Source organism: Triticum dicoccoides, chromosome 7B (assembly GCF_002162155.2).
Source record: "Triticum dicoccoides isolate Atlit2015 ecotype Zavitan chromosome 7B, WEW_v2.0, whole genome shotgun sequence".
Classification (NCBI taxonomy): domain Eukaryota; kingdom Viridiplantae; phylum Streptophyta; class Magnoliopsida; order Poales; family Poaceae; genus Triticum; species Triticum dicoccoides.
The window spans coordinates 241,540,567-241,542,038 of record NC_041393.1 but is presented as its reverse complement, the minus strand read 5'-3'; positions in this window follow the sequence as shown (position 1 = coordinate 241,542,038).

Genomic DNA, 1,472 nt, shown 5'->3' with positions numbered 1-1,472 from the left:
GAGGCAGCATCGATCGACTTCAGTTAGCAGCAGTAGCGAAGGAATCACTCGATCGGGTTCAGTTAACAGCCATCGATCGATTGCTCGGGTTCAGTAACGCGTAGCCTGCAGTGCAATCGCTCGGGTTTAGTTAGAGCCCATTGCCTCGCTCGGGTTTAGTTAGAGCCAACGCCTCGCACACACGCACATACGTGTACGAGAGAAACGCGCATCGCTGGCCCCCGACCACCCACCATAACCGGGAACTCCCCGAAATTTTCCTCGCCCTCGCTTCTACCACGGTTTTTTCCGTCATGGATGGCCCAAAGAATGTCATGCAGCTGCGTCTCCAGCCCACCCAGGACGAAAAGCCCATTTTCTGTCATGATTTTTTGTCATAGAAGTAGGAGCCCACCACATCTATGATGATACTGGGTTTTGTCACAATTACCGTCATAGAAGTGTCATATGTATGACAGGAAAAAAAATCGTTCGGCCCAAAATGTCATGGATGTGTCTTTTTTTTGTAGTGAACAGTTTATTGCAGAAGAGATCAAGAAGCTTGAAGCAGCTGGATTAGTCAGAGGAGTGCTACATCCCACTTGGCTAGCAAACCCAGTGCTAGTCCGGAAGGCGAAATGAAAGTGGAGGTTGTGCATTGACTTCACAGACCTCAACAAGGCTTGCCCAAAGGACCCGTTCCCCTTGTCATGTATTGATCAGATAGTGGATTCCACCTCAGGCTATGATTTTCTCTCATTTCTGGACATCTATTCTGGGTACCACCAGATCTTCATGTCAAAGGAGGACGAGGAGAAGACATCATTCATCACTCCATGTGGTACGAATTGCTTTGTCCGCATGTCATTCAGATTAAAGAGTGTCGGGTCCACCTTTGCAAGGGCAGTCCAGATTGGTTTTGAACCTTAGCTGCATAGAAACATTGAGGCTTATATGGATGACATTTTGTTCAAAACCAAAGACAGAGCAACTCTCATTCAGGATTTGGAGGAGATGTTTGCAAATCTACGCAAGATCAACTTGAAGCTAAACCTAGAGAAATGTGTGTTTGGCGTCCCCTCCGGCAAGCTGCTTGGATACTTTGTGTCCCATGGGGGGATCGAAGCCAATCCCGACAAGATCAAGGCCATCGAGCAGATCCAAGCACCAAGAATAGTCAAGGATGTGAGGCGCCTGACAGGATGCGTTGCCACGCTAAGCAGATTCATCTCCAAGCCTTCCGAGTATGCCCTGCCGTTCTTCAGGATTTTGAAGAAGGCAGGTCCCATGAAATGGACCCCTGAAGCAGATGCAGCTTTGCAAGAGTTGAAGACGTACCTGTCCTCTACGCCTACCCTGGTTGCACCCAAGCCTCAGGAGCCGTTATTGTTATACTTGGCGGCAACAAATCAAGTGGTCAGTGCAGCCTTAGTAGCACAATGAGAAGTGGATGAGAAAGAGAGTGTGCAGAGGCCAGTAGGGCCAGAAAAGGA